This window comes from Vidua chalybeata, chromosome 5 (assembly GCF_026979565.1).
Source record: "Vidua chalybeata isolate OUT-0048 chromosome 5, bVidCha1 merged haplotype, whole genome shotgun sequence".
Taxonomy (NCBI): domain Eukaryota; kingdom Metazoa; phylum Chordata; class Aves; order Passeriformes; family Viduidae; genus Vidua; species Vidua chalybeata.
The window spans coordinates 29,118,825-29,129,965 of record NC_071534.1 but is presented as its reverse complement, the minus strand read 5'-3'; positions in this window follow the sequence as shown (position 1 = coordinate 29,129,965).

The following is an 11,141-nucleotide window of genomic DNA, read 5'->3' as shown; positions in this document are numbered from 1 at the left end:
GCTTTGAGGTGACCTCATCGTGGCCTTGCAGTGCCTGAAGGGAACCCAGAGGAAAGCTAGAGAGAGACTCTTGACAAGGGCCTGGAGTGACAGGATGAGGGGGAATGGCTCCAAAGTGGCAGAGGGGAGATTTAGATTGAATATGAGGAAGAAATTCTTCCCTGCAAGGGTGGCGAGGCCCTGGCACAGGTTGCCCAGAGAAGCTGTGGCTGTCCCTGGATCCCTGTATGTGTCCAAGGCCAGGATGAATGGGGCTTGAGGCACCCTGGGATAGTGGAGGGTGTCCCTGCCCATGGTAGGGGGTTGGGACTGGATGATCTCTAAGGTCCCTCCCAACACAAACCATTGTCTGAGTCTGTGACCTTGTGCACGGCTGCACATATGAAGTGCCACTGCAAGACTTGCATCCCAGTTAAATGTGTGCATCCAGAAACACAGGCAGGACATACATGTACACACATGTACATATGGCATCTGCAGTCAAGGGAAGTCAATGGAAAGACCAGCACCGACTTTACTATGCTTCATGTTAATCTTCTGTTAAATTGATTCATTCTCCCTTTTGCCTTTATGGAGCAGCCAGGCAGGAACTCTGTCTTTGCAGTGTCTTGCACAATAGACCTTTTGAACAGGATTTTACTATCTGATTACTGTATATTAATGTCTGTGATATACATTTATTACTCACCTAGCCAGCCTTTATCTTGTTTCACCTCGAAACAAAGGAACTGCAGAGCAGGCTTAAAGAGAGTCAGTTGAGTTAGATTTCTGTAATGCTCTCTAATTGTACTGTACTGCTTGGTCACACACAACCTCCATTTCTGCCTGTGATGTCAGATGAGACTACTTATTTCTCTGCCTTCACTAAGTATTTTATTAATGAACACTTAAAGGAATGGTTGAGCACAGGCTGCAAAGTTCAGGTGCTAATAGGAGTTTATGTTTTCAAAAAGAAGTGTTAATTTTAGCCCCAACCGAATTTTCTTTTAAATTAAAAAAAAAAAAAAATAGATCCCAGAACACTGACTTGAACATCATGGAAAAAAAAAGAAATTTCAGGGTGATTCCTCTCACAAAGCTCAGGGGAACTTTGATTTGAACTTCTTCTACAGGGCATCTCTTTGTTAAAAGGAAAACTGATAAAAATGGAAGAGTGAGGTAACATGAAACTGGCCTATAAGGAGCACAGGCTGTAGAAATATCTGAGACACATGCAGACTAAAGAAGAAAATCAAAAGGCAAGCAAGTCAGAAATTGCTCTTTCATTTAGGACTTTATGTGCTAAGGAGGAATTTTTATCTCAAAGTGAACTATTGAGGAAAATAGCAAGGTAAGCTCATTCCCTGCTGCCTTCTGTCAGTCTGACAACAGGCTCTCAAAACCAGTTTGAAATGGTAAGATCTTCCAGCTTTAAGATGATACAGCAAGAATCAAATGGAAGGATGGTAGGCAAAAGGGAGTGTAGGGGGAAAGTCTTGCACAGCACGTGCTGTCAAACAAGAGTGAGTTAAGTGAGCTAACTGGATAAGGTGAGGTTTGATTTGATTTTGTGATAGAAAATCTGAGAGAAAAAAGCATAGAAAACAGAGGAATTATTTTAGTGCCTTGAATATTGCCCATCCCCACCCCCCAGCCCCCAAATCGCTTTGTTCTATTTTTCACAACCACAAGCCCTAAATAAACACCAGCATCTTCACTAATTACATATGACAAGGTGCTCTAAGAACTGCTTGGAGGTCAAATATATTCCATGGTGTCCTAAAATCTGTATTCCATGGTCACTCCCTCCCCATAATTGTAGGGTGAGGACGGGGATAAGTCTTCAGGGTCTTATTTTTGGTGAAGTACACCATATGTACAATGACATCTTGCAGTCCTCTGTCATCTTCCCAAACAGATTTCTAAGCTTTACCAGCAGTGCTGCTTGATGGGGATTTCAAAGACATTCCTTAAAAGTGTGTAAGTGACATTCCTCATCACAGAATCACAGAATAGCTGGGGTTGGAAGGGACCTCTGGAAGTCACCCAGTCCAACCTCCTGCCCAGGCATCTGGAGCAGGTGACACAGGAGCGTGTCCAGGTGGGCTTGGAATGGCCCCAGAGAGGGAGACTCCAGGTCCTCCCTGGGCAGTTGTTCCAGGGCTCTGCCACCCTCAGTGTGCAGAAGTTCATCCTTTATTTTGAGGTGGAACTTCATGTGTTCAATTTATGGCCATTGCTCCTCATCCTGTCACTGGGCACCACTGAAAAGAGGCTGGCACCATCCCCTTGGCACCCTTTGAGATACTTATATGCATTGATAAGATCTTCTCTCAGTCTTCTCTCTTTGAAGCACATCAGTTCAGCAAACTGTGGTACAGAACTTTCCTCTTCAGGCTCTGACAAAGAAGGAAGACCATCTCCTCTCTTCTTCTGATCAGCTGCAACTCTATCCTCACTTTGCTTAACACACTCTCTGGTGGTTTGTCTTGTCTGGTTTTGAATTATTCATATAGTCAGACTTCAGCATCAGATAAAAGAGCAGCAATTTCCTGGGACAGAATTTTGGAAATTTTTCCATATTAAACAGCAATTAGTGAGAATAAATGAGGAACCTATTAACTGATCAATTACTCGATCATATCCTTGCTTTACTTAGGAAGCAGTTCCTTGAGGATTGGTTCTTTTCTCACTGCCAATTGTATAATTATTGAGCAACTCTAACTGCAGTCACCCCAGAGTAAAACTGACTTCTGTGAGAGCTGAAGGAAGCAAACTCTCCAAGAAAAGCAAGCAGCAGTCAGGCCTTAGCTAGAATATTTCTGCCCCTTAGCCAAGAGACAGCAAATCTTGGTGCCTTGTAGGTCAGGTTTCCTCTCTCACAGCAGGATACAGAGGTGCTGACTTGGGTGTTTCCTTAGGGTAATGTGTCTATTTAAAGAACATACAGACACTTGCTGATCACCACAAGGGTGCTTATAAACAGCACAGAGCCAATTCCCCTTTGCAGAAACACCACAGCCTTGTCCCAAGGAACAGATGCTTTGGTGTCCTTTTTCTTTGGGCCACTCACAAAACCAAGAGGCAGCTGTTTGGACACATCCAGCAATCCCTTCTCTCCCCCACCCCTGACTGTGAATGTGGGGAACCTTTGCCCAAGGCTCTGACCCCATGGTGTGGAAAAGCATCTGGATCATTAAGCTTGGCTTTTATAAATCTGGGCTCAGTTTCACAACGGCTGCTCAGAAAGCTCATACAGAGTCAAGAGCTTCAAGCCACAGAGTATCCTTAATGATTTTGTGTGTGTGGTTACTGCTTGGGATTTTTAACTTTTCAATGAAGAATTTTATCATGGGTGTGATGCATCATGTGCAAGCCATTAACTCCTCTCACCGTAGCTGTACATTTTCAAATACAATGGAGCTCTTTATTAAAGCACTTAAAAATAGCGTTCTGGTGCCAAAGGTTATCCAGTTTTCCACTGCAGAGCATGTCAGCAACTCTTTGACAGTTTGCAGTGCATGGCAGTGATTTATTTGTGGAATTCCTAGAGAGCAGGGGCAAGCTGTGTAGAAGCCCTGATGCATCAAATTCAATGATGTGTGATAAAAGATGTAATAGCTGATAACGCAAACGTATTGAGGAGGTCACAAAGAACATGCTCTCAGTCTGCAGAGCTGGTGAGAGCTGGGACCTAAGGACAAGAGAATAAGAATCATTGCTGCAAAGCTCACGTGGTGTTTTAATGTGGTCAGAGAGGCCTTGACAGATTGGTGGGAGGAGGAAGACGCTGGCATGTACCACAGGACACGTCCCATGTAACAAGGGACAGGGACCCCTACCTGTCTGCACAGCTCCACTCTGGATGGGAGCTGGAGTGGATCCTAGCACAGAACCCTGGGCAGACCCTGATGCAGGATTCTGGTAGTGCCACCTACTCAGGGCCTCAAGTCACCACTGCCCTATTGCTTTCTATTGGTACAGGATGTGAGCTGCTTCCAATAATTTTAACCTAGCCTCAGATTTATACCAGCTGAAAACCTGGCCCCAAGCAGTCTGTGAGGGAATTTCCTTGACTTTTCTCCCTCTTCCCTTTAGAAATAAATTACTGCTGCATGTTTTCCATTTTCCTATAGGTTTTCTATCCAATGATCCAAACACTCCAAAATAAACACGTACATTTCCTTCCCTGGTATTCTATGTCAGGATCTATTTAGCTGCCTCTGCAGGAGCAAGCAATCCTAAAAATCCCACCACTGGTATTAAACAGAAGTTTCTTTTATTTTTAGAACCATCTAAAGGTGTTACACCTCAGCAATACTTCCCGCTGTGTTCACATGCCCCATCCCTGGCAGTGTTCCAGGCCAGGCTGGATGGGGCTTTGAGCAACCTGGTCTGGTGGAAGGTGTCTCTGCCCATGGCACAGGGTGGAACTGGATGAGCCTTGAAGTCCCTTCCAACCCAAACCATTCTGTGATTTTAAGATTCTAGGATGATTCTTGCAGTGCTTCCAGATTTCTTGCCTAGGGCTGCACGCTGTTGTGGACTTACTAACCCCCATTAGACACATTTTGCTGTAATTTATTCTAATTCAAGTCTGGAGTAAAGGCAGCCACTCCCAGAAAACTCTCTATGTGTAAGCTGCTGAATGGACAGTGGACTCTCCTGAAATGAAGCCGAATGAAAACTGAATTACTGCACAGCAAAGCAGGACCTGCAACCTCGAGTGCAGTGAGCTTTTCTTGATGTGAAATTCTAGCCCTGGAGAGTATGTGTGTGTGTGTATGTGTGTGAGAGGAAGCAGGTAAACAAACTGCTGCTGCTGCAGCATGACACTGTTTCTTCCTGTCTTTGTTTAGTTATTATGGTAGTAACAACCAAAGGCATAAACTAAGGACAAAAGAAAAAAAATTTAGGTTGATATAAAATACATATTAACACATATAATTTATTTAGGCTGGCCCCAGGTGTTGAGTGAGAACAGCAGACCAGGCTGGGAAGAGGCAGGAGTAGTGTGGGCTCTATTTTTTTGCCCACGGCTCTGGCAGCGTGCAGAAGCTGCTGTGCCAAGAAGAGCTTGGTTATTTGGGATACAGGTGATTAATCTGGTTGGCATTGGCCATACCCAGACGTAACCACTGTCCAATGCCTCCTTGTGCCTGAACAGCAGCAGGAATGAACAGTTCAGCTCACCAGAGGTTCTGTGCTTGTTGCACATCTCTGCTCCCACTGCAGGGATGGAAGGGTCCCCTCTGCCTCTGGCCACACATTTGAGTTCCAAAACTTAGTTCCAAATATAACATTGTGAAGCCCAAACCTGGCTGCAAGAGGGTTCTTTTGTATCATTCTACTCACATTTCACTCCTTTATGCTGCTGAAGAGTCTGGCTATGGTGTTCCTCACCATTTACCACCTACCAGAAAGTGTTATGTGACCAAGAGGAATGAGTACAAAATTTGTATATTTAAGCTTAGTTTCAGTTCACAGAATGATCTGCTCAGAGACCACATGTGTTTTAAGCTCCTCATGACTGGCAACGTGGGCATGTGCGTGCCCCCCTCCGTGTGTAGAATCCCACCACTTCCATTTAGTGGCCTTGCATAAGTGCCCTGCCCACACAGATTTTGCCACAGGGCACAGGGAATCCAGTCTTGCATTATTGTGACAGGCCAAAAATGCCGCTCCATATTTTAGCTTTTGGGACAGCAGTGAATGAGAATCATTGACAGTTCATGAAAGTACCACAGCAAGAGATATGTACATTTTCATGGAATAGGCAGCACGCCGTTTTCCAAATAAAATGAGCCAAGCATGCTCCTTGCCCTCTGCATTCGGGACTCCCAGCAGGAATTAACACATCCCTCTGCTAACCAGCCTTCTGATGGCAAATAAGGGCATCCACATGATGGCCCTGATGGAGAAACACACATTTGCCACCTGGAATTTTCTGTGTGGAACTGGTGATTTCAATTTAAACTACTTGCTTGCTCCAAAGCCACCACCATGCAAGCCTGCATGCCTTGGCTTTTCAGGCTCCAAGCTTTGAGAGGTCTGTGGATCACTGAGGTCAGAAGCTTCCAGCCTTCCCTACGTCTTCAAATTGTCCAGCATCTCCAGAGAATTATTTTCCCAGTCTGGCTCATACTCCCCAAACAGCTGACACCCAAGCACAGCAGTCAATGAGAAGGGCTACCCTGGGATTCTGCTTCGAGTTTCCCAGGGGAGCTGGGGAAATACATCCTGTCCAAGAAAAACATGAGCTGCTACTGCTGCTGGAACATTTTTTGTTTCTTTGAAAAATATTAGCTCTCCATGCCTTGTCCTGAGCTGTAGCAACATACTCAGCTTAACAGGTCTAGGCAAAATAGGCAAAGGGCTGTTGAGGTGGAAAAAGGAACATCATTTCTACAGCGCTGACAAGAATCTTCTTTTTTTCTCCTGAAGTAAAAATTCAGCAGTAAAAGTCTTGGAAAGAAAATATTTCTTCTTTTTTTTTCTCTTTATTAACCATTTAAATATTTTTCCATGTGTTTCTGATCATCTCAGGGTGATGTATAGTTTTTCCAAACTCCAGAGAGGTGAAGCTCTTGGTGAGGTAGAAATCAGCTCGATCCCAAAGATTTTAATAACACCAAGGGATGCCTGCAGAGGCCAGTGATGCTGAAGGGCAGACAGTGCTAATATGTGAGGCCAGGCACAAACAAGTGGCAGCAATGCCATTCATTGAGAGCAGGACTGAGCTCTAGGCCATGCCAAAAGGCAAAACCAAACCAATGTTTTACTTTGGGTTTGCCAAAGCTTGGATCAGCCCCACACACAGATTCCTCTCACCCACAGACAGGCTGCTTTGTGGCAGGACAGACTTAGCTGGAGCCCAAGGGTTTGTACAAGGCCTCAGAGCCCTCCTTGCCTGAGAGCACACACTCTGCCAAGGCACCAGTTCTCCTCCACAGCCCTCCCCTCTGGAAGACAGAGCCACAAAACTCACGAGGAGAGCATCAGGGGGCAGCTGATCCTGGTGTGATGCAGAAACCTGGGATGAAGACAGGTTATGCTGCAACCCCCCTGCTCTTCCATGCTGTCTCAGGTAGCAGAGATCTACTTAAGTCCTTCTTCCTTATGTTTCTTCTAGGGAGCAGAGGGATGGTGGACTTCCACTGTGCCTAATGCCCTCTTTTCCTTGCCATAGGATGGTCCTCACTCCCCTGAGGGACCCACCAGCCCTGCACCCTCAGTTTTGGGTGCTGAGCTGCTGGTGCCAAGGACAGAAAATAGGCATCGAATCACTTGGTGTAGAGAGGCAATTTGGACACCCCACTGATATTTTCCAAACATTTCTGGGCCCCATTGGGATGAAACGCATTAACTTCAGTGGGCTTTGGATGATTTCCTACATACACAAAAGTTGAAAAATCGTGCTTTAAAAGAAATGCTGAAGTCAAATTGGGAAATTTTAATGATTCTCTTTGTATTTTAATTTGGTGGCTGTATGCTGACAATATAATTAGAGAGATGCTATGTTAATTAATGCCAGATGACATTAGTGGGATGGCAAAAGCATCCAGTTTTGTAAAGAATAGCACACAGTTGAGCTGTTCATTTCTCCCCACCCCATTTTTAGTAGAGAACTATATTCAAAAAGTCAGAGACAGCTGAATTAAACCAAAGGTCAAACCATTCACAAATACCATGTATCTTAGCATGTTATTTTCAAGCCAAATCTAATGTTATTGCAGAAAAATACATTAGCCATGTTTCCTTTAGTGCCTACATGTTTAAATAAAGAAGGAAGGTTTGCAGGACCTCGTGCTATTCTTGTGCTTGAAGTAGGTAGTGGCCAACCAAGTTGCCACTGAAGCCAATGGAGCAGGACCTAGACTTGTGCTTTACATAGCTGAGAGTTTGAAATGTGATTTTTGATTTAGTGTCTGTGGATTTCTTGGGGTCCATCTGATAATTTGAAAGAGATTTGCAATGATGGACCAATACACGTTCACGTTCAGCGTGAGCCCAGACATGCTGTATTCATATCCTGTGTGAGTTCAGCTTCTTTAGACTTCAATCTATACATGTAAAATTACTGGAGCCCCCCAGACCACTCCAGGAAATTTGACAGGGCATTAAAGACACCATATCGTGAGAACTATAGCCTTTATTTTAATATAAATTCATATATTCCAAATTGCACATGTAGAGATATTTGGATGATATGGATGCAAATATTTATATATTTAAGTTCACTGTATAAATGTCTTGTAGATCCTGTCTTGAGTAGAGTTAGTGAGTTAAAAGTCTTGGGGAATATAATTGTATCCTGCTGTGTCAGCAGACAAAAAATTGCAAGCACATTTGTACTCTTCTAAATAGAACTTAAAATGAAAAAATCTTCTGTAGGTGACCTCAACAAGAGAGCAGCCGAAAGAAGTTGGCAGGACTTCCTTAAAAGTCTTAATTTTCCTGGGGGGAGAAGAGGCAAACGTAAAACCTGAAGGCTAGCAGATCCCAAATGGAGGTATCACTACCACCCTTGGCCTATCTAAAAAAAAATTCCCTTTACTATTATTCCTAATTCACAGCAGGCAAACCTGAAGCTGCACAAAACCCACTCACCTTTCTTTGCTAACACTACACTGGCTTTGCATCTGCTTTGCATAGAGTTCAATGCCAGGAAAATCCACAGGAAAATTAACTCTTGTCCCAGCTTGTCTGATGCTCTCTGCTAACAGGGAAAGCTTACTATTCATCCCCAGGCTGGAGCTGAATTTTACATGTCCTGCCCCCCCAGCCCACAGCTGCTGACAGGTGAGGAATGCTCCTATATTCTCAAAGTCAAAATGTCACTGAATTTATTGTATCATGTTTAGGAACAGGCAAATCTTAGTTCTGTAAATGTGGAATTGCACTTGGCCTAGTGCTCCATATCATAGGGGAGGCATCTTGTTGGAGTAAGGAGCTGTGACTGATGCTGCCCACAATGTTCCATACCTATGGAGGATCCAGAAGACAGGGACTGGAATATTTTATTGACATTGTGAAGAAATCTTTGAATTGAAAATATGCTTTGACTTAACAGGAGTATGTAGCTGCAGCACACTGAAGTGTTCTGGGATCTGAGGGTGTGCATTGTCTTTGCACATGTTCAGAATCCTCTGTGCAAATTACACCAAAGAAACAATCACTAAAATGAAGATGGTAACTCATAGAAAAAAACTTCCACAGAATCTAAGAGTTTTTCCATCACTTGTGCTATCACCAGCTTTCATATCAATGCAGTGAATGGGCTGGCATTTAATGTCCTTGATCAGCTCATTCATTATCTTGTTTTCAAACCACTCCACACATGAGCATGAGAAGATATTTCTAAATTAAATGCAAATACAGCAAAAAGCAATTTCATAATAGATATTTATAAACAAAATCTGTGCAAAAGAAAAGCAGCTTTGCATTCTGCTTTTTCCAGAATTCTAACAATTCATTTTCCCTCCACACGACATGCAAAAGGATTGTTTGCACATTTTGCTGAGATCCTATGGAGATAGGACAGCACAGGCTGTCATCAGGACCTGAAGTTTTCATGGAGAAGGTTCTGCCATCTGCTCTGCGGATACTCTTGTGATCCCAGCTGTGGCTGTGTGGGTTCAGGGCTTCCCACATCCCAAGCGTGTGGTTTTACCACCAGGCTACTTGTTCTTTGAAAGCAAGTCTGACTTTTGGGTTTTACATCTGCTCATGTGAGGCAACCTAATTAATAACCCTGATTTGTGAGATGGTCTCATGTTACTCTGTCACATGGATTCTTGTGAGGGTTTTTTTTTGTTTGGTTGGTTGGTTGGTTTTTTGGGTTTTTTGGGGTTTTTTTTTGTTGTTTTTTTTTTGTTGTTTTTTTTTTTTTTGTTTTTTTTTGGTTTTGCTTTGGTTTTTTTTATTGTGGCTGTTGGGAAACAACCTAATAACCTTTAACACAAAAATTACTAGGTTACTGACACCTAAATTTGTGGGAGAGGTGAAATGGGGATCATAAAGAGTTTCCCGGAATATCCCTGGCAGTGTCCAAGGCATGGTTGGACGGGACTTGGCGCACCCTGGGATAGTGAAAGGTGTTCCTGCCCACAGCAGGGGGTGGGACTGCATGATCTTTAAGGCCCCTTCCAACTCAGACCATTCTATTATTCTGTATTTCACTTACAGGGAGTTATGGTTTTAGCCTTTTAGTAAGAAATTATGGTTTACTATGCAACTGTTAACTTGTTTAAAACCCCCAAACACTGTGTTTATTAACTTCTATTCAGAGCTAAAAATCAAGCTGACCAACTCTATTTGGCTTGTAAGTGACGCAGCAGTTCCACTGCCTCTGCTGACATTTCCATGATGGATAAAATCACTCTTTATGTGTAACCAGGCCCTGCCTGTCGAAGCACTCCACATGTCCCCTCAGGATGAGCCTGTCCTGGGCCTTACGGTGGCTCTTGTGCCTCTTCCCCTCCAGGTTCCCATGGGCAGTGAGGGAAGGGGGAAACGGTGAGGAAATGCTGGAATTGTGCACATTTCCCTTCACTGCCCTCGAGCGGACAGATTCTTCTCGGACAGATTCTTCCCAAATGTCTCCTCCAAGCCTCTCCCCGGTCCCAAACCCGCATCCTCTGGCCCCAGGGAATCCCACAATGGACGGGACCTCAGTGGGGCACCTGGTGCCACCTCCCTGTTCCAGCAGGGCCGTACCGGAGCACAGGGCACAGGATTGTGTCTAGATGGCTCGGGAATACCTCCAGTGAAGGAAATTCCCAGCCTCTCTGGGCAACCTGTGGAAGTCGTTTTTCCTCCTGTGCAGGTGGAACTTCTGGGATCACTCCCTGTCAGTACCTCTGGTGCCATTGCTGGGCCCCCCCCGGAGCACAGCCTGGGCCCTGCTCAGAGCCCTCCCTACAGACAGGGACACCCAGGGCTGAGGGCCCCTCTCGAGGCTGATCAGCCCCAGTTCCCTCAGCCTTTCCAGTCCCTATATCATCTCCGCAGCCTCGGCTCCAGAAGCTCCCTGTCTCCTTCATCCTGAGGATCCCAGCACTGGACACGGGAGTGGCCGGGTGCGGTCTCGAACCCGGGGCTCTCCGCTCGGCAGCGGGAGGGCGGTGCCGGCGCTGCCGCAAGGGGCGTTGGAGCGCCGA